Source organism: Dasypus novemcinctus, chromosome 2 (genome assembly GCF_030445035.2).
Source record: "Dasypus novemcinctus isolate mDasNov1 chromosome 2, mDasNov1.1.hap2, whole genome shotgun sequence".
Lineage (NCBI taxonomy): Eukaryota > Metazoa > Chordata > Mammalia > Cingulata > Dasypodidae > Dasypus > Dasypus novemcinctus.
Window position 1 is genome coordinate 21,975,609 of NC_080674.1, and position 22,360 is coordinate 21,997,968.

The following is a 22,360-nucleotide window of genomic DNA, read 5'->3' on the forward strand; positions in this document are numbered from 1 at the left end:
ATAGCAGGGCTCGACTCCTTATGAGTTTCTTGATGGGCACAGCCTCTTCAGGTTTCAAGGTTAAGTGATCCTATAATTCTCTCTTACACAGCAGGATGGAAAATGGCAGCTTCTTTTCCTGTGTTTGTGTGTCTGTTTTTAGTAGACCTACCAAGAGGGTGGAGACTCACCCTGAGTCCTGCCTTCCTGACATAATCCAAGTGAAAGGGTCTCATACCCACAGGAATGGATTAGTGCATAAGAATAAACTTTCTCTTTTTGGGGTTCATAAAATAACTTTAAACTGCCCAGAGAAAAATAAGCAAAGGTTCAATGACAATTTAGTCTCCAAATATCATGGAAAGAGGACTAAATTTTAGTTATTATAATATGGACTGGTTTTTGTCATGAATTTTCTTAATTCATCAAAAGTTTGTTCACCATTAGTAATGGAAGACCTGGAAGAAAAAAGTTCATGGAAAATGCTTGTGGCACGAATTTCAATAATAAACTTCAGTCTTGGCAAAATCTTTTGATTTCTTTGGAGCTCTTAAATCATGGGCTTACGTGATTTTAAACTTTTTTACTATTATCTTTCATTACTCTAATGGAGATCAATTAAAAGCCACTAAATTTAGAATCCTAAATAAATGAACAAAGATTCTCATGCTTTTAAGAACTTAGACTATAATTACACTTATAATATTACACTAAACTTATAACGTTTTCAATTAAAAAGGCAATCATATACATACCTGGAGAACAAAGAATTTCAGGTATGGTGCTATTGAAAAATCCCGTTCTGTATAACCACTTGGTAGATAAATTATTTTTAGTTTGGTGGATTAATCTCAAAGCTACATTTCTTAAAAATTTTCTAAGTGCCAAAGAAAGCCTAAGTAAACCCATTTGTTCTTCTTGTCTTATTTATAATTGGTTTACCTCCCATATACTTGGTCTCTCCCTATCTTCCTTTCCATGCCACACATTGGAGTAAGTTGTGATGAATAATTATTCAGACAAATGCATTTATAATACTGGAGTTTGAAGAATAATTTTTGGAATATATTAATTGTAAATTATAGTTTGCAACAGTGAAAGAGAGTTTAATACTGAACTCTGCAAGAAGATTTCAGAATATTTTCTTCTTCCATAGCGTAAAAATCAAACTATAATTCTTGAATAAAGGAAAGACTACAAAAGGTACAAAAGGATTTTAAAATCCATCTTGTTAAAGGAAACCTATGACTGATTAGAAATATATTAAGACATATATTTTTCTTATATGTACAGAAATGTATATATAATTATATTTTATAAGTGGCTCTTTGGAAATAATTCCCATATTAAGGGCTTTAGAAGCTTTCTATTATGTATTTAAAATATGTATGTTTATATTTTATACATATGTATGTAACATATTTTATAAATATGTATGTAACATATTTTATAAATATGTATGTAACATACTTTATACACATATCTGTGTTATATTTTAGAGAAGGTAATATTTATTCATGATTTATTCATGGATTTGAAGGAATCTGTAGACAAACTTTGTTTTAAGTTATTTCTAGGTATGTAAAATAGAAGCAACCTAGAAAAAATGTCATGCTAATTCACGTATAAATCAATGGCAATATGTGTTTGGAACAAGTGTATTTTCCATGGTAAAAATGAAGTGTTCAGAATTCTTACAGTATATTTTAAACCAGGCCTTTGCCTTGTCATGGCTTTACCAGTAGAGCCAAGGTTTGCTCTTTTATCTCTCAGGGCAGAAGTTAAAATTAAAGCTCCATGAGGGCAGTGGTGTTTCTCTCTTCTATAAATTGATGGACCTTCCAAGCTTCCAATATTGTTTGACACATAGTAGGATTCAATAAATATTTGATAAATTAATGAGTACAATATGAGGAAACTTGTTTTGATGACCTTTCAAGGCCTAAGCACTACAAAACACCAAATTTATCACCAAATTCTGACAGGAGAAGGGAGCAATGGGTCCCATTCATGCAAATGATGTTTTATCTTCTCTAATCTATGAAAAAATGCTACAATTCATAGTTTACTGTAGAGGGTGTCAGGAGAGGTTGTAGTTTCAACTCTGAAATGTATGGTGATAAAGGAAAAGCTTCCATTTATGCAAATTTTTAAGTACAGCACAGAAATATTTTTACAAGACTTTATAAGATTCAAATATAAACAGTATTGAATATGTAAAAGCCTTAATATAATTGAATAAAATCTTTGAACAATATGTTTGATTTTTTGAATATAAGACCAAGATCATACAAAATATGCATATTAACTTAATATAAGTACAACTGATTTTTCTGTTGTTATCATAAAAATATAAGGAAGCAAATAAATGAAATATAAAATATAAAGTAATTAATATAAAATGTAAAGACATAACTAATTGCCTTACAGTAATTATCTTTTCTCACTCTCCATTGGTTCTATTATTGGATAAGCACATATTTTCACAATTAATCAAATATTTTCTTTGGGGTGGATTGAATATTATGTGGGTTATGTAGAGAAAGTATCATAGGTAAAGAAGGCCAACACTTGTCTTTCTTAGACTCTTAGTAGTTGAAGTTGCTGTTCTAACCTACCTGTTGTCCTAAGGTTTCTTTATCTCTGACATAACTTTGGCCAATGAGAGAAGAATAACAGCAGTATTAGCCTTCTGGTTGCTGAGGTCTATCTTAACCATGTTCTTATGGACTTGGAATCAGCCTTAGCTGACACCTTGACCCTGAGTTGCATCATTTCCTTCATTTTAGGCCTAAACACTTCCATATTCCTGGGCTGCTACTTCAGAATACTCCCAACACGTCAAGGAACTGACCTATTTTCTAAATTTCAGACTGCTTGGCAAGTGTGTTGACAATACAGAGCTTGTATTTCTCTTCTTCTTTAGACTGTTGAACACTGTTCCTCATAGTTGCAGTGACTGTCTATTGTATATGAAGGGAATTCTTAAAATTATTCCTACTGATATACATCTATAAAACATTCAAAAGTCTTCCTTATTTTACCCACATTGATAATGGCTTTCTGAAGAAAAAACTAGAGATTGCAATGTTCATTTTGTAATTCTCACTGGACTTCCTGACTTTAGCCTACGGGGACTAGCATTGCATCTGGGAGAGTTTTACATCCTGGCCTCTGTCTTCTCTACTTTGCTTCTCGTTGCTGGATTTCACCCACGTTTTGATATGAACAAATTCAAGTTAAGAAAAAGCATAAAGTTAATCAGTATACAAGAAGACACAACACTTGATTAGAGAGTGCAAATATGTGCATAATGAGAAATAAGTTTGAATGGAATAGAGATAGAATATGAAAAATGATTTTTAAATGTCAAAATTCTATACTATGAATAAATAATTTGTAAATGCTTTAGGTAAAATATTTTCTATAGTCAATGAATTTTTAAGAAATAAAATAACATATCTTTTATGTTTATCCAGATAAGTAAAGGAAGTGGCTAGAAGCAGGAAAATTAAATAGGGGAGAATTATGTTAATCTCAGGTATCAAGCAAAGAGAATTTGGAGTAGAGCGGTTCCTTTGGACTTGGTATGGTGACGTAATTCCAAAGCATTAGTAGTAGCTGGTAGTGTAATAATAGAGTTAATTATGGTCAATAAAATAAGTTATTGTATATTGATATAATATATTTACATGAGTGTGATAGTTAATTTTATGCATCAACTTGGCTCAGTTATGGTGTCCAGTTGATTGGTCAGACATTGGCCATGTTGTTACCATGGAGGCATTTCATAGATTGCATTATTATCTACAAGTTGACCTTATGTAGAAGAGACTATCCTCCATAATGTGGGTGAGTCTCATCCAAACAGTTGGAGGTCTTTAAGATAGGACTAAGGGTGGCAGAGATCAGAAGAATTTCTGCCTCAAGACTTCAAAAAAAACTCTTAGCAGAATTTCATTCCTGCCAGCTTATCCTAAGGTATTAAAACACAAGACCTTTATCAGAATTTCAACCTCTGCCCTACAGAGGTTGGTCTTTATGCATCTTGGTTCTGTTTCTCTGGCAAACCCTGATTGCTACAAAGAGTTTATTAAGAAATCCACTTCATTTAATCATATTAAAGAAGTCTGTCCAAGGTATGTAACATGGCAATATTGACAAGTGTCTATCATGCATGAACACATGCTTCATTTTAAAATTTCTATGATTTTTAGGGAGAAGTCTTAATTATTAATTCATCATCAGTATTATCTTGGGTTGTTTGTATTTTGAATTTTTGTCTTTCTTGCTTTTGATTTATGAATGTCAGTTAGATTAATTTAATTTTTATAGACTTAATTTGTTGTGGGTTATTTGGCAAACCACTTCATTATAGTGATGAGTATGTATATAAAGAGTGTTTTTAATGTAATTTTCCAGTAATTAGGCTTAAGACAATAACATATTACAATTCACAAATAAATGGCCCTGATTGTTTGTTTGCAGTAACAATTTATAAGTCATGTACTCTCTGTGATACTGTTATTTAGCATCTAGCACATTAGTGCTCTAAGCAAGTATATAAAATTGATGGATTGTAGAACATTGTTTTAAAACATAAAATTACATGAAAATGTTCAAATGTTTATTTCACAAAGTAATAAATATTTCATATATGTTGCTAACAACTTGGTTATTGCAGATTATTTTGTTTACTTCTAATTTATAAATGTATTTTCATTGTTCCCGTGAAAGGAGAGAAAAGAGTCATAAATGGGTGGTCTATAGCTGATAGGACAGACCACTGCTTGATTCTTTCTTTTTTTCTTTTTTAATTTTTATTCTTTTTTATTATCTTTTTTTAAAAAAGATACATGGACCACACAAAATGTTACATTAAAAATATAAGAGTTTCTCATATAACCCACTCCCCCCCCACCCCCACTCCTCCCACATTGAATCTTTCATTAGTGTGGTACATTCATTGCATTTGATGAGTACATTTTGGAGCATTGCTACTCAACGTGGATTATAGCTTATGTTGTAGTTTACACTCTCTCCCAGTCCATTCAGTGGGTTATGGCGGGATATCATTTAGGACAATCCCGAGTTCTGAAAATGTCCTAATATCACACCCCTTTTCCCTCTTTCTGCCTTCAGCCACTCCCGTGGTCACTGTCTCTGCATCAATGATGTAGCTTCTTCCATTGCTAGAGTCACGGTATTTCTATAGTAGAATACCAGTAAATCCACTCTAGTCCATATTTTATTCCTCCATTCTGAAGACAATGGGATGGCAGTGTCCACTCCACCTCTAAATAGAAAAGGGGGCTTAGATCCCATATGGCTGATGGATGGAATTCTCCTGCTTGCAGCTGTAGATTATCTTGGTTCCCTTGGCTCCCTGAGAATGGCTGGCTATTCTCACCTCCCTGTTAGCTGACCTGGGAAAGTCCAAAAACCGGACAGTAGGTGTTGCAACTCTGCTGAGGCTCAGGGCCCAACTGGCAAATAGACAGTCCAAAGATTCAAGTCTCCTGAGCATACACCAACCTCAGCACCAACCACAGGTTCAGTAAAAGTGACAGAAGAGGCATGCATAGAAAGATCACATCTCAGTCCCACTCCATCACATCTGAAGAACAAATTCCAAAGTAGGGCCCACTGGCGAGGCACTGAACTCTGGAGTCAATGTCATAACCAGGGACTGGGTGTCTCCATATCCCTCAGGAGCACCACTACCTGGGGTTGCATCTACTTTGACTGTCTCTGAGACCCTGCTGATATGTGCATAAGCACGACCCTCTGATGACTTCCAAATTCATTTTGAATACTCTTAGCCATATAAACTCATTCATCTTTACCATTTCCCCCTTTTATTCAAGGTCTTTTTCTAGTTGCTTTACCAGCTGGTTCTTGATAGTAATCCCTTGGCACCAGTGAGGCTCATTCCTAGGAGTCATGTCCCACACTGGGGGGGAAGGTAGTGCATTTACATGCTGAGTTTGGCTTAGAGAGTGGCCACATTTGAGCAACATGGAGGCTCTCAAGAGGTAACACTTAGGTATCCTACAGCTCTAGGTCTACTTGAAATTTCAGGCACACAGGCCTATAAGCATAGTTATCAGTATCAAGGGCTCATCATTGGACCTTCCTTCTTCACTGGTCTGCCCTTGTACTTCAGGGACTGGTGTTTCTCCATTGGGAAATGTGACAGAATTTTCCAGAATGGGAACTCAGCATTCCCTCAGCTGTTGTGTGAAACTCTACCCCCTATGTCAATCCCCTATGAACATCAGAACATATCTATATATCATATATGCATGCCCTGGAGAATCCCTCCACCTATGCATCCCCCATCAATGACAACCCACATCAGTGTTCCTTCCCTCCCATAGTCGAACCCCTCTGTGATCCAAAACTGCTTCAAAAATGAAGTCTAATATATTGCCAAATTCAATTAATAGGAAAATGAAATGGTAGTGATAGGTTTAAAGATTAGAAATAATAATTTAGAAAAACTAAAATAAAGTAAAAAATAAATTGGGGTATTAAAAAATGAAAAATATTATAAGAAAAAATTTTTGACATATTGCCTTTTATCACTATAGTAGGTGTTGCCCTGTATGTACAGTGGCAAGGCAATATCTTCCATCTCTTCCTCAATTGAGGAAGAAATGTGGCTGCATGCTTTTTTTTTATTATGTCTTCAAAAAATTTTAGGTAACAGTAAAGTCACATATAGAATTTAGGGAACTCCCGTATACCCAACATCAAACCCTTTTCACCCTTCCTGAGCAATGATCTTTTTACATGTGGATATTATATTTGCTGCAACTGAATACAGACATTGAAACATAGCTACTAACCATGGTTCCATTATGGTTTACATTTTAGACTTCACACTTTTCTAAATGTTTGGCTACATTATAGTTTACATTATGGTTTACATTTGAGACTTTACACCTTTATAAATTTTTGGTGATAATTAACATGGCCTGTATTCATCATTGGCGATCATGTGGAACACTTCCATTGGCCCCCAGTTATCCCCTATTCCAACTATTCTATTCCCCTCTCTCCCTCCCCTCAGGGCCCACTGTGACAACCAAGCTTCACTGCTAGATGGACAAGATGCATAGGTACTTGCAACAAAGCTGAGGGCTTGACACACTAGTCTGCCCTCCCCCTTTGGGAGCCACCCAGGATCTCGAGAGACACCCTCCACTCTGTTTGAGAACATGAGGCCTCCCCAGGATGGGGGCATAACACCTTCCCACTCATTGTATGGGTCTCCACCCACTGTTATAATACACCATGATATGATGAGCACTCAAACCCTCCCTAGAAGCCTGCCCCAGGTGCACCCTGTGCCTGATGCGCTCTGCCAAAACCAGTAAACCAGTAACCCTTCCTTATTATATTTTCTAAAGAGTTTTCTCAATATTATGGTTTCAACCACATACCTGACAACCTTCCATGTTCACTTGCTTCCCTTCCAACTCTCCCCCAATTCCTTAGACCATCTGACCCATCTTCCCAATAAGCATGTTCAATAGAAATATTTTTTCCTTGAATTGCAAACTAACCCAAAGGGATTTTGTTTTTTCTTGATTGAATCCTGGCATGGACATATTGGCCAATAATATTTTATAAATGAGAGAAAGCCATTCTACAGAGAAAGTTAGAAAAACAAAAAATGTATATGTAGAAACATATGAGAAAGCTCAAGAGTTAGAACACTTTAGAGATTGTATTAGTCACCAAAGGGGTGCTGTTGCAAAATACCAGAAATTGGTTTGTTATTATAAAGGGTATTTATTTGGGGTAGGAGCTTACATTTACCAGGCCATAAAGCATAAGTTACTTCCCTTACCAAAGTCTATTTTTACATGTTGGAGCAAGATGGCAGCTGATGTTTGTGAGGGTTCAGGCTTCCTGGGTTCCTTCCTTCCAGGGTCTTGCTTCTTTCTGGGTTCAGGGTTCCTCTCTTATCAGAGCTTGCTTCTTCCTGGGCTCAGGAAGCCTCTTCCCGGGGCTTGCTTCTCTTTTCTCTGTGAGCTTAATTCCAGGGGCTCCAGCTTAAGGCCTCAGCATCAAACACCAATATCAAAATTCCATCTTCAAAAACCCTCAGTTCTGTCCTTTGCCATGTCTTTTATCTGTGAGTTCCCATCCACCAAGGGGTGGGGACTCAGCACCTTAATGACATTGCCCAATCAAAGCCCTAATCACAACATAATCACACCCGGGTACAGGCCAGATTACAAACATAATCCAATATCTATTTTTGGAATTCATAATCATAGCAAACTGCTACAGAGAGTAACTTCATTTTTTCAACATATCAATTTTATTGGTACATATTAAGAAAGCAGATAGTTCATCCAAAGTGTACAATCAATGGTATTTGGTATAATCACATAGTTGTGCATTCATAATTTCAATCATTATTAGACTATTTTCATTATTTCTATAATAATAATAATAAAATAAAAATAGACAAACAAACAAACAAGAAAATTCCTCATCTTTTAATCTGTTTCCCCTGCTGTACTTAGCTAGTTTGTTTGTCTATTCCTTCACAGTTATTTATTAAGCAGTTTTATTGAGATATATTCACATACTATGTGATCCATCCAAAGTGTAAAATTATTGACTTTTATCATAATCACAATGTCGTACATTCATCATATCATAACTGCCTTTTATTATATATTGGACAAACGCATATTTACTATAAACTGTGCACTGCCACATGCACTTTGTAAATATTAAACAATATTCATAATGTCCTTATGAGCTGGTTCTAATAAGTGTTACCCATTTACAGATTAAACTATGGGGGTAAACAACCATTCAGTTTCTATTCTTTGCCAATTCTTTTTGTCACCATCTAGAATACAAACTTATCCCACAATCAACTACTACAAAATATCTTAAGATGAATCTTTACAGTCCTGGTAAAACAACATCCTTATTTTCTCTATTTTTGTTCCTCTACTCCTTAACTATTGAATTTTCAAAACTTTCTTTAAATTTAATATTCAAACTTCATCTGAGCCATTGACAACATGTAATCCTGTGTTTAAACTGACCTGTTATTTAGTTTATTTTCCTTTCCACCTTAACTCTTGCCATTGGTTGGTATGCAGATATGTCCATGCAGAGTATGCTTCAGCAACTTAACTTCTTAATCCATTTACATACTCTCTTACTCCCTTGATCATCTCAGGCTAGTGATGAACTCAAGGAGGTGATTGTTTCAAACAATTAAATCCTATCTGATATAGCTTAGGCAAAAAGTGAATTATAAAAAATGATGAAATTGGTTTTCCTTTGATGATCACGTTCACAACATGACCTAAGTTTTATTTGAAATGACTCCTTTTATTGTTATCAAAGGAAAATTATAATTTTCTTTCTGACTTCCTCATTGATTTTAGCTATATTTTCTAAATACTTAAGATTGCATTTATATAATTCCTAGCTATTCAAGATAATGATAGAAAACTTATATCTATAAAATATTTTGAACACCTTAAAGTTTTCCTTTCTTAAAATGTTCCATAAGAATACAATGTCTGTGAATGATTAAAATTTCTTTGTAAATTTATTAAATCAAGATTATTGATTGTAATATTCAACTCCTCTAAACTTTTAACTGTTTTCCAAAATTTAGCTATCGCTAATTCTGAAAATCTTCATTTATATATTTCTTCCATTATATTTTTATCATATCCAAAATGTCTTACAATGTGTTTTTTTTTTCTTTAAGTATTGACCTGCCTTATTATTTGTGTCATACAGGTTTATGCCTATTAAATTTTCTCCTTAAAGTTCATAATGTCTCTCTATAACAATTTTAGCAGTTTTATCAGTTACTTCCACTAGTATGATATTAATATTGACATTCCTCTTTGCTCTTAGTTTACATTTACTCAGACCACATTGCCATTTCTGTTTCTCAAACTTTAAAAACTCCATTGATGTAAGTATATTTGTGTAAAGACTATGTTATTGTCACTGTCTTAATAGATGAATCCTGTTCATTCATACTTAAGAGTATGATACATTTTGTTTTATTGTTCCAACATTTTAAAGTAAAAAAAAATTGATTTCCTTGCAAATATTAGTTGTAGCAGTTAATATTATTGGTGAATTCCAAAAAAAAATCTTGGATTATGCTTGTAATCTGATCTGTACCTGGGCAGGATTGAGCTTTGATTAGGGTGTTGACTCCCTGTCCCTCTGTGGGTGGAGACTCACAGATAAAAGGCATGGCAAAGGACAGGTGGATCTTTTGTTGTGAGGGTTTCTGATTTTGGAATTTGATGCTAAAGACTTAAGCTGGACTCCTGGGAAGTTAGCTCACAGAGGAAAGAGAAGCCAGCCCCAGGAAGAAAGGAATCTTGAACCCAGAGAAAAGCAAGCCCCTGGAATTTAGGAACCCAGGAAGCCTGAACCCTCACAGACATCGGCAGCCATCTTGCTCCAAATGGACTTTGGTGAGGGAAATTGCTTATGCTTTTTATTCTGGTATCTGTAAGCTCCTACTCCAAATAAATATCCTTTATAAAAACCAATCAATTTCTGGTATTTTGTATCAGCACCCTTTTGGCTGACTAATACACTAGTTTATCAAAATATTTATTTTTCCTTTAATTTTGAAACTTTAATCATATCTTCCTACATTCATAATGTGATTGATAGTTTCAACCATTATTTACATATGAGAAACAATTTTACATTAAAAATCCTACTAATTTTCTCAGTTTTCCCTGAAATTCTCACTATAATAAAGTTAAAAACTTGAGAATAACTTCATCTCTTTTTCTGTCCCCTCACCATTCTGTATACTTAAATTTTCTAAGCTATTTAAAATTTGTAACTTTAGATGTTTATAAGGCTTTTCACTGTAAAATGCTGCTTCTGCTTTAAAAGTTATTTCCAATATTTATATTATAACCTTCTAAATCATCTACACATTACACACATTTGACCAAGTTTTGTTCTTTGTCCACCCTGTTGACCCATCTTATTAGAGAACTCTTTTATTGTATGGACTAATGTCTTTTTGAAATTCAAAAACTTTCTTTTTTTTCCACCATTTTAATTTACTATTGCAATTTAACTATTGCATTCTTTCTTTTCATTCGCATGTTCTGTCACCTCAATTTAGTACGTACATTTAACTTTTCTTTTATGATTTACACAACTTAACTTTTTATATCAGCCTTCCTAATACTTCTTAGAACTGATTTTTCAGGTGATTAATCCCACTTGCAGCATCAAATATCACTTACTGAATTATTTCATGACTGATTCAACTGGCAAATCTTTAGAACATTTTTTGAGCATTTGAAACTTCTTTTTTTTTTTTTTAAGATTTATTTTTATTTATTTAATTCCCCTCCCCCGGTTGTCTGTTTTCTGTGTCTTTTTGCTGCGTCTTGTTTCTTTGTCCGCTTCTGTTGTCGTCAGCGGCATGGGAAGTGTGGGTGGCGCCATTCCTGGGCAGGCTGCTCCCTCCTTCGCACTGGGCGGCTCTCCTTACGGGTGCACTCCTTGCGCGTGGGGCTCCCCTACGCGGGGGACACCCCTGTGTGGCAGGGCACTCCTTGCGCGCATCAGCACTGCGCATGGGCCAGCTACACATGGGTCAAGGAGGCCCGGGGCTTGAACCGCGGACCTCCCATGTGGTAGACAGACGCCCTAACCACTGGGCCAAAGGCCGTTTCCCTGAAACTTCTTGAATAATCTTTCTATTCAATTTGTAACTTCTTTCTCTGAGAATCTTTTTCCTTGAACATGTGTTCTCTTTGTTCTGACTTATCAATCACTTCTCCAAAAATGATTTCCCCTCTTCCCGAATTTGTTGTGTTATTTTTTATTTTGTTCAGTTATTATTTTTATTTGTTTGTTGTCCCCATACTAGGAAAAAATGACCCTAGGTGAGGTTTTAAGAATATTTACTTTCCCTTCCCAGTGATTTTTTTTAGGGTCATGTGAAGAAGCTTTGCAAAAACAAACATCCCAATATCTAGGATCTACACAATTCTCATTAAATTAGAATCTCCAAGGCTTGAGATGAGGAGGTGAGGAGGGAAGGGTTGAACTGGATCTCTTACCCCTTGACTCTATTCTAAATGATGATTCCAATATGCAGTAAAATGTCTTAATTCTCTACATGTGCACAGCCCTATACATTAATAAAGGTCTAGTCTCTGCCAGAAAGCCATTGTTGTTAAAGAATCTAGCTATCAGCTTACTGCTGAAAAGCTTAGAGGAAGTCTTCTTTTTCTTTCTTGGCCTCAGGGATGAGAAACACATAGAATACCCTTTCTTTATTTTTGTTGATGTTGCTGCTTTGTTTGTTTGTGGTAAAGGAGATTGGACTTTAAAAGATTTGTTTATTTTTTATTTATTTCTCTCCCCTTCCCTCGCCTCCCCAGTTGTCTGCTCTTTGTGTCAATTCGCTTTGTGTTTTTCTATCCTTATCAGTGGCACTGGGAATCTGTGTTTCTTTTTTGTTGCATCATCTTGCTGTGTCAGCTCTCTGTGTGTGCGGCACCATTCCTTGGCAGGCTGCACTTTCTTTCACACTGGGCGGCTCTCCTTACGGGGCGCACTCATTGTGCGTGGGGCTCCCCTACGCAGGCGAAACCTCTGCGTGGCACTGCACGCCTTGCACGCATCAGTACTGCGCATAAGCCAGCTCCACACAGGTTAAGGAGGCCCTGGGTTTGAACCGCGGACCTCCCATGTGGTAGGCAGATGCCCTCTCCATTGGGCCAAGTCCTCTTCCCCTCCTTCACTTTAGCTCACTAGATCTCTGCTGACCAAGATCTTATATTATCTCTCTCTTTTGATCTTCATGTGTGGTCTGTCTGAAATATGACTCCAGAAATTCGTGTGGCCCTTTGACACTCAGAGAATTACAGATTCCATTTTCAATCAGGTTATCATATGCCTCACAGCCATCAGATGTGGAGAACAGATACATTTTCGAATTTAGTGGCATGGGAGGAATTCCATGTTACCATCTTCACTTCTCAGAATCCATTTCCATTGCAATGCTTAAAAAATAATTAAATAGGGTATTTTATAATTACTAAATCAAATATTTTGTTCAGAAGTGTTTATTGAGCAGATTCACAGAGATAGAGTCTGAAAGACAGGTTACCAGAAGACAGAAAGGGAGTAGAGAATGGTGAGCAGATACTCAGTCTGGACTGAATCTAGTGGAAGGGGGTGGTTTGGCAGTGGATGGGGGTTATTGTGGTGCAGGGATATGAGTGAGACAGAAGTTGCTGGAGTGTGAAGGTGAGCAGGGTTGGACTATTAATGAGCCTGGCGGGGAGGGGTGCAGGAAGGGACAAGTGAACTCGGGAGTGGAGGTCTGTGGTTGAAAATACGATTGTGGGCATGTTCTTTTTACTAATATGGCAGGAGAACATCACCGGTGCAGGGTGCCAGTGGTGGGGGGATGTGTGAGAAGGGAATACCTAGGCCATTCTTCTATGGAATATGAATGTGTTCACCTTGTCCTAGGGTGTTACCCTAGTGGCTGGAGACTCATACAATAAACAATAAACAACAAAATATTAAACTCCCAACCTGCAAAATTCTGGTACATTCTCAAAGAGAGGGGCAAGAATCTATCAAGTACTTAGGCAGTAACTAAAAGGGGAAGAAGATCACTATGACAAGCCCTCAATATTAATGCATATAATTATAAGCCTTATTTCTGAAAAACTGAAACTTAGCCTAATAATAACTATTGCCTAAAACTGCTACTTGTTACTGAAATGTGGACTCTCTCTAAGCCAAACTCAGCATATAAGCTCCCTGCCTTCCTCCCAGCATGGCGAATGACTCCAGGGGGTAAGCCTTCCTGGCACCTAGGGATTAATACCAAGCACCAGTCAATGCTGCATTTGGAAAAAGACCTTGACCAAAAGGGGGTCAAATACAAAAGATTTTTATGGCTAAGAGATTTCAAAATATGTTGGGAAGTCATTCCAGAGGTTATACTTATGCATGTCTCAAGTAGATCTCACTAACTGCCACTGTGAACAAAGTATCAAATAGGTGTGCTCCTGGGGGCTCTGGAGTCATCTGGATCCTTCAAGCTAGGCACACAATCCTTTGAAATTAGCACCCTGTCAGTAGGCTTTACCTTGGAATATATGACAACCTATTTCCCCAATGTAACAGAGATAAACTCATTTATAATTTCCTTACACATTTCTTTTCTACCCTTTTTATTTGAGCCTCTAATTAGTCCTATAACTATTAAATACATATTCCAGACACTTGAATCTTTGGTCTGTTCATATGCCAGTTGAGCCCTGAATCTCAGCAAAGTTGCAGCACCTATGCTCCTGTTCATCAGGACAACTAACAAAAGGATAATGATGGACACTCCCCAAAACAAAACACAGCCAGTATCTACAACTGCAAGCAGAACAGGTCCTTCCATTTACCCTGTAAAATCTAAGCCCCTTCTCAATCTGAGGCAGAGTGGGCATCACCATCCCAAGATCCTAAAGTTCGAGGAAAGAACAAACATAAGGGATGAATGCGAGCAAGGCAAAAGTGAACTAATTAATATTTTAGTAATGGAAAACAAGTAACATTGATATAAAGAGAGTGGTTTACCAGAGGTTGTATGAGGAGTGGGAGGGAATAATAGCTGGAACATAGGGTATTTTAAGGGCATTGGAAATAAGTGTAAAACACAATGTAAACTATAGACCTTGATTAGTAGCAATGCTACAATGTTTATTCATCAATTGTAACAATTGTACCACACAATTGTAAGATGTTATTAATAGAGGAAGATGTAGGAGATGGGTGGGATGGAGTATATGGGAATCCCTTATGCTGTCTATGTAACTTCTCTGTAATCTAAAATCACTTTAAAAATAAAGTTTATTATATTAAAAAAATTATGCTGCCCAGAAACCCAAAACTTAAAATAATGTATTTAATGGAAATAAATGTTTTTAAAATATCAAACCTAACGTGATTACCAGACCAATTATATTTGCTGGGAGATTTCAAAGTAGTCTATAATGTACACTATTTCTTCCATAAAATGTTTATTTTTTTGATTGGTGGATATTTTATTCTTAAAGTTTCATGACTATTGATTTAGTTGATGAATGAACATGAAATATCTTGGGTATTATCTGGGCAACATATATACAGTTTTTGATAATACATGCATAGTAGTGTTCATTTATGAGTTTATCTCAATGCATAGTTTTGAAACTAAAAATGCTTTGTAAATATAAAGCAGTAAATACATATATATTAATATTAATATAATTATGCTGAAAAACCTTAATATAAAGGGGCAAAGAAATGTAACTGATTAAGCATAATTTATAGGAACAAGTGGAATTATTATTGGGGTGTTGAAAGGGAGTAATCAGATTCAAATATTCAGCTAATTAACGATGAACAAGCCTCCACATCTCTGAACTTAAAAGTTTGATTTAGGTATTGGAAATAACCCATTTATTTGAAAAGGCTTTAACTTGAGATCCATAATTTAATTATACTTCTAAACAGATAAATAATAAATGGAAACCTTTGTAGAAAATGAACTATATATAATATGTATTGCCTATCAAATCAAAATACTACCTCCAAGCAAAAATCTAAAGAATAAATTTTCCTCTTATTTCAAAATAATTTGAGTGCATTATGAAAAAGCACAAAAAATGATCCAATATGGTCAATATTTAAATTACTAACTAGTGTACACACTTATTATCTGATTTATTAAAAATAATCAAACATAAACCTTATACTATAGTGAACACTTTTAAAAACCCTGAATTAAGGTGAATTTAGTAGAGAAATTTTAAATCTCTGGATTTGTGAGAAGAGATCCAGTCCTTTACTTCATTATTGTATTATTTGAAAAAATTATTCTTCATTTTTGTATACCTTCTTTAAGTAATTTTCAAGGTTGATCTATAGAGGCTCATACTTTAAACTTCATTTATTTTAACAGATCATTTATTTCTCTTTTATATGATTTTACCAATTCGATCTAATTGATACTTTTATGCAGTGAGCTAGTCTTTGGCTATAGATCAAAGGGACCATTTATACAGTTTTTATTTGAGTACACATTCTTTAGTTTTCATATATAATTAAAATTATGAATTGTTTGTGAGATAATTATTATCTGTTGGTATTGCTTAGAGAAACATTTTTTTCATCCTTTTGGCAAGCTATCAGCCAATACATGTAGGAAGCACATTAACTTAATCACCTATACTCTAGAATCAGATTTATAAATTATAAATTTGGTAATACACAAGTTACTACTGTAGGTAGAATAGTAAACCTATTTTATTGGAGGTGAATATATAACCAATGGACTGGGAAAAATGAAAACTTAAGTTTAAAATTGTTTAACTACCAAGGCATATGTCTTGGACCAATAAGTTTTGAACTGTGGCAGTGTTGTGTGTTTGCCTTAGTTATATATCAGTATTTACATAAATATAAGTTTAAAAAAAATGCATGTATACCAGAATATATTTAGAAAATATCTTTAGGTGATGCATACATTTTTAAGTATTTAATCATTAGAAATGATAATTGTATTTGAATTGAACACATATTTTATGTAAAATGAAGTACAGTTAAATGTGTATTTCTATAAAATGAAGTACATTTCTATGTGCTTCCATAAAGAATTAAGGAAGTTTTATCAGCAGAAAACATAAGAGTGACAAGATTTGCAGTTTAGAAATATTATCCCAGTGGAAGCATAAGGGGATGTCTGGAGCCTGGGAAACTTGAGAAAATAGGATCGATTCAGAAACTGTTTTAACTGTGCAGTCAAGAAATTAGGAGGGTTCATGATAAGACAAGGGCAGGTGGTATAGAAAGGAAGAGAGGGCTTTGTGATTTTTACTTTTGAGTTTGCCAGAAGTAAAGATGAATTGATGGACTCAGTTGTTCTATTGATTTGGAGGAGATTTGGCATGAGATGTACTGAATTCAAGTGGGTAACTAATATATATAGTATTAAAGTATTTACCATGGTTTCCATACTATTTTAAGATTTTTGATACTTTAAATTCCAATGGAATGATTTAAAACACCTTAATTGATGTCACTTTTGTTTTCCATTTCCTAGGGATCTTTAGATGCCTGGTTTTCCTTTTGCTGCTGCCGTGCAGGAATTACAATGTACTTAGCCCCTATTTGCAGATGGTAGCTCCTCAGGGAGATGGTAACTTTCACACACTCATCATAAACTGCCTGCAAGCCAGCATCTCCTTTGGATAGGACAAACTCATGGACTCATGGGGCTGACTCCAATGAGAGAAGAAAGGCCTGGTAAGCTGGTGGCATATATGTTCTCATTTCCTGGAGGAATTCAGCAGCATGTTCTCCACCAACACTCTGCCAGATGTCCAACAGGACATTAAAGCACTGAAAGATGCTGCTTTGGGCTGCACTGCCCCCCACAATTGGGCTGTACTGCCTCCCACAAATTGTTGTGGGGTTCCCAGACCCTTTCATACAGCAGGCCTTTTGGCAGCTGGGAGTTGCCTTTCCAGCCAGACAAGAAGATGCAAAGAACATTGAAAAATCCCTTTGGGTCCAAGTATTTGTGAATTTGCCTAAATACTTCCAAGGCTTTCTTCAGGCAATCAGTTAATTTTTCCAGTTCTGTTTTTATAGTTCACTGGTCCTGGTGTTGTATAGCATGGAATATGGGAATTTCTTTGATCACAGAAGCAGCTGCTATTTCCACAATTAGTGACAGTGGGAAGAAACCTTTTCTGTAGTCTCCACCAGGGAAGAAGAACAGGATGTCCATGTTCTCATAAGTCATGGGTCCATTGGAATCCTTTTTCTCCCAGTTTGCAAAGACACAATCTGTGTAAACCAGAATAGAAGGCAGTCTAAGCTTCTCCAAGATTTTGCAGTATGGCATGGCAATATTTCTTGGCAGGACCTTGTGGACATCTTGGTCACCTTGATCCCACACATAGGCCATGATGATGTACTTCAAGATCAGGTGGTCAAGTGCAGCAATTTGCATCCTTTGAGGTCATCGACGCTGAGCTCTGGCAACTTTTCAGCTTCTGTGCATAACTGGCTAATCATAATCAGGTCAGGCAGATTTTGAGCAATGAATATCCAGGCAGCATACTTATTAGGCAACTACTCCGGTGGATTTAGCAGAGCAAAGCCCACCTCTTCATCTATGTGGAATTCCTCATGGATTTTTAAAGAACTTTCCATAGGAGATGCCTAGTCATGGTCCATTCTTGGAGTCTACTCTCCTGGTCCCTTTCAGTCTAGTTCGATGCCAAGAAAAATGTCCAAATCACATGATGCTTTCTTTTCAAAGACAGGGTGCTGGTGATCCATGGCAAGGCAAATGGCGGCATCTGTTGGTCTCACCCTTCTCTTCCCAGTTTCCTTGCTTTCAACTTCTTGCTTCCATGGCTAACAGGAATCATTTTAATGAGGCATTACTTCTCAATCTTATCTGTTTTTAGAGGTTTTTGTGCCTTGTTTAAGAAGTCTTTGCTTGGTCACAAGTGAAAAAGATATGCCATATTGGTTTGTTCTTTTTTTAATTTTAATTTTTTAAAAATTTTATTAATATTTTTTATTTTTAAAGAAACTTCAGATTACATAAATGTTACATAAAATATAAAAAGTATTCCCATATGTACCACTCCCTCCTCCTACCACACTTTCCTGCATTAACAACATCCTTCATTAGTGTGGTACATTTGTTATAACTGATGAGCACATATTGAATCATTGATACTAACCATGGACTACAGTTTACATTGTAGTTTACACTCTGTCCTGCATACATTTGTAGGTTATGACAAAATATACAATGACCTGTATCCATCACTGTAATGAAATGCAAGACAACTCTGGTGTCCCAAAAATGCCCCCAAATTATACCTATACTTCCCTCTCCCATCCCTCAGATGATGATGAACAATGCCCATCCCAGTGAACAGAGTGTCTGCAACTGCAAGTGAGATGGCTTCAGCCTTCTGCCCCATGGCATCTAAGCTCCCTCTCAATTAGAAGCAGGGTGGGCATCACCATTCAAAAATCCTAAAGATTAGGGAATGAACACTGGACTAAAGTATACTTATTATTATTCTTATATAGACTTATTATTATTCTAACAATGGGAGAACTTATCATTGGTTTATTCTTGAAGTTTCCTTTTGGTAGCTTTTATATTTGAATTTTTGTTATGTCATGAATAATTTATGAGTATGTTTTGAGGTAGAGGTCAATGTTGTTGTTGTTGTTTTAATGTGCTTACCTATTTTTTCCAGACCTGTTTTATTAACTCTATATTTTCACAACTGAATTTTAGAGAAACCTTTGTTATAAAATCAAGTGAGCATATATGTAAGGCTCTATTTATAAACTATATATTATTTTGTTGATCACTTTGAATTTTTGTGAAAACACCAAGCACTATTTATTGATTGTCATATGGTATATGTTGGAGTAGGTCTCCCATTTGAATTATTTTTCATTAATATTATGTTAAATATACTCATTTCTTTGTATTTCTATACAAATTTTGCAATCTATTCCTCCTCTCTACCTCCCTCACCAAAAAAAAAAAGAAATCTAGACAACAACAATAACTGGGGGTTTAGACTAAATTTCTTTTGAATCTATAAATCAATTTAGAGAGATTGAAATCTCACCAATATTGGGTTTTCCTTTGCATGAGCATAGAGCATCACTCAGTTTAGGTTTCCATCTAGAGATTCTTCACATTTTTTATTAAATTTCTTCTAGCATTTGATATTTTTTTATATTATTCTATGTATCATTGTTTTAAATTTGATTTTCAATTTGTACTTCAAGAATATATAGAAATATAACTGGTTATTTCATGCTCTTTGGTTTTGGCACCTTGCCAAAATTCTTCTACAAGGGTGAAAAGAGCATAACAAACCATAGCTAACAATTAAAATGCTAAACCAGAGAATCAAGCTCAGATGTCTGACATTAAATATGAAATTTGAAAGACCTGAATGCATTATGGAAAAGGAAATTTTTATGGAAGAGAAGTAGGCCTAATATCTGACCCATCTGTATTAAAGGAGGTCTTTTGGAAGGAATTAATGAGAGTACAGAATGGAGGTCATAACAAAAACAAAAGGGACAATAACAGTTCTGAGATGAAGAAAAACATGCATCCTTAGCTTAAAGACTCCAAAAGGGCTTTGTAGGAATAACAAATAAAGAACACTTTCTAAAGGAATTACATTGCTATTTTAGAATTTTAACAGTATAAAATATGAAAAGCTTTAATAGAGTTAGAAAAATATACAATCTAGACAACAATTAAATATGCTCAATAATTTTGTTTGCAACACTATGTAACAAATATCACTTGGTAGAATGAGTGTCTTTAAGAGGCAAGAGATCATCTTCCATCTCAAGGGTCAGGCTGTTGAATGAGAACGTACTCAGCACCAAACGGTCATTAAATTAGGACCCTCAGTGGACTTGGTCCAACCCATTGCAATTGGATATCCACTGAACAGGAGACCCTGCAGAGCTAACCTCTCCGTCCCTATGGAATTCTATGAACTTTCCATAGAAAACACATTATCTATTTGCTTATATACTAAGTCCATACCTTCCAATACACGGTGAGAATTAACCATTTGTGTGGGGATGGTGGTGAGAAGAAAATTCATTACTCCATTAACCAGGGGGAAGAGGGAGAAGTGTTGAAAATTTTCCAGTGATCTGAGAAGCTGTGGATACAATGTCACTGTAACATATATTCTAAATGTTTATTATCTGGGTTTTTAGCATTCAAATATATTAGAGTTTTTTTGTTTATGTATATAATTGGGGTAAAAAGTTAACTTTATTTTCTTAAGCATATCTAATTTATGAATATGTGTTTTCAGTATCTATTTTGTACAAAATTCCCATAAATACAGGCATTTGTTTCTGAATATTAACACTGCTTTTGACCACTAAGTTTTTAAATGTACATTGATAATAGTGCACCCTCATTGCTTGCATTTAATGACCATGCTAAAGCAAATACTTCCTGACTTCCAGTAAATTTTCCAACATGTTTCCTCTCCTCTCCATTGGCTTTTCATTTGAAAGCCCTATCCACTTGGAGAATCAGGTAAAATTCAGATGTAAAAAGAGGGAAGAAGAAGAGAGATAATCTCATAGACAATGAGACTGTTCCAGAGAATCATAGATAAAGAACCCACATAGTGTAATCCCTTTCTGCTTCATTCTAGAGACATGTTGAAATGTAACTTTCATTTCTGTGCTTTCTGGGCATTGGCTAATGTCCTCACTGCATCTGCTACTTTAGTCCCTGTCTGTTGAAGCTTTAATTGTTTGCTTTGTTATAACCCCCAGGGTGTTGGATCTAACTCTTGGGTTTATCAGGTTACCACTAGCAACACAGGCCCTCTCAGAATGAGGCACATGCCCTATTTGCATCCCAGCTTTGATTTGATATATGGAATCTCATCACTTTGCACTGCAGCAATCCAAAGGCAACAAGAGATTCTTCACTTTTAGCTGACTTCAGATGCCCATCGCCTTGCTCAGTAGATCAAGTAAAATCCTCTGGATTGTGTCTGTACTTTGTGCAGGCCATGAGTAAATAAGGAACATTGTTAAATGCAGTCTCCTGAAGCTAAAACACATTGATTTAAGAAATTCTATAAGCTGTTCTCTTCTAAACAGGAAAGAGAACAATAGTTTTCTGTTCCCAATCAAAAACAAAAATGAAATGAACAAACACAAACTTGCAGGTGAATGTCTACCTTGGTGCCATTTTCTCTCAACCAGGATGAATCCCCAGTGGATAGAAATGTTTGATATTTAGTAAAGAACTTATCTTGCCCTTCCAACCTTTTCTCCTCTGCCAACTGCATAAGATAAACTTTCCATTCCCTTTTCATTTTTTCATTTACACTGTGGGAAAGACCCATACATCATATGGGATGGGAAAGACCTTTACATCATATGTTTCTTCATATCCAATAAAATCTATCGTCCCCTGGTTTTGGGAAATAACGATGATGGGGCTATAAGGAGTGACTATTGGCAAGAAGAGAAATGCATTCTGAATTATTTCAAAAATTAAATAACATTATAAATGAAACAAATCACTTCAATACTTCCTAGAATTTGGTGGATTAGAAATAATAAAAATATCAAAAGGGCAATTTAGAGTGTTTTGCACAACTTTACAGAGTCAACCTTTTTTCAGTCTCCTTGCACTTCAGATTAATGTATTGAAGGCTAGTGGAGCAGAATAAAGGCCAAATAAGGGTATCGTAATTAACATAGAAAATATGATATA

General features: G+C 35.5%; 1 pseudogene; it reads right to left on the minus strand.

The window, feature by feature from the left end:
- Window positions 1–17,127: 17,127 nt before the first annotated feature.
- On the minus strand, window positions 17,128–18,273 carry LOC101436227 (indoleamine 2,3-dioxygenase 1 pseudogene; annotated as a pseudogene).
- Between the last annotated feature and the right edge of the window lie 4,087 nt (window positions 18,274–22,360).